This window comes from Octopus bimaculoides, chromosome 4 (assembly GCF_001194135.2).
Source record: "Octopus bimaculoides isolate UCB-OBI-ISO-001 chromosome 4, ASM119413v2, whole genome shotgun sequence".
NCBI classification, from domain to species: Eukaryota; Metazoa; Mollusca; class Cephalopoda; order Octopoda; family Octopodidae; genus Octopus; species Octopus bimaculoides.
In genome coordinates, this window is record NC_068984.1 from 6,643,656 (window position 1) to 6,644,382 (window position 727).

Below are 727 nucleotides of genomic sequence, written 5' to 3' on the forward strand. Positions count from 1 at the left end.
GTGTGTGTGTGTGTGTGTGTGTGTGTGTGTGTGTGTGTGTGTTCTACAGACATATTAAAGCTATACTTTCTCGCAATCATCTTATGTCAAGTGTAGTTTTATTGATGGCTTAAACAAAAAGTAGATTTATACTTTTTATATTTCATTTTAATTTTTTTATCTTATTTTCATTCCTGTTCGTGTTGTAAATGATATTCAAAAAATATAACAAACGATTGGGATCTCCAAGTTTATTTGTTTGTCTTTTTTCTCTTTATTCTTTATTCTTTTCCCGATTTAATCACATCAACCAGTTTCAGATTTTCATATATATTTTGAAGCACAAAATGGTGCCGCAGTCGAGGGTGTGAGGCATGGCGTGGTCGAGGCGACAACAGATTTCTACTGACAATATTGTCAGGGGAAAGCAGGTTGGCGGGTTTCCGCTGCTCAAATAATGTTTCGTTTATTTTGTCGCTGTCGACGCCGTCATCGATAACAACTTGACGATGTATTTTATTAATCTAACATTATTTCTGCTTCGTTCAGTTAATAATATTATTGCTACCGCTATTATTATCATCACTACTACTACTACTACTACTACTACTACTACTACTACTACTACTACTACTACTACTACTACTACTGTTGTTGTTGTTGTTGTTTATAATTGCTACACATGTTATTATACAGCCAATCATTATCAATAAATTTTCTAAGTTTTTCTTTTTGTTTTTTGTATATA